We start from the raw sequence: 221 nt of genomic DNA, 5'->3' as shown, positions 1-221 counted from the left end.
AACGAACATATATTCTTTAAATAGAAAAGAGGAAATGTTGTTTAAACATCTCGTATAAAAACACAATTGTGGTCTTTTTTTTTATTTATTTCACATCTAATAAAGCATACAATGATCTTTTTAGTTGCATACCGTATGTAAAACAAAACGATAATAAGCAGTTTATTTATTTATTTTTTAAATGTTTGATAATAAAAAATTAACAAAAAATAACAAAATCT

Source organism: Arachis duranensis, chromosome 3, assembly GCF_000817695.3.
Source record: "Arachis duranensis cultivar V14167 chromosome 3, aradu.V14167.gnm2.J7QH, whole genome shotgun sequence".
Lineage (NCBI taxonomy): Eukaryota > Viridiplantae > Streptophyta > Magnoliopsida > Fabales > Fabaceae > Arachis > Arachis duranensis.
This window is presented reverse-complemented; position numbering follows the sequence as displayed.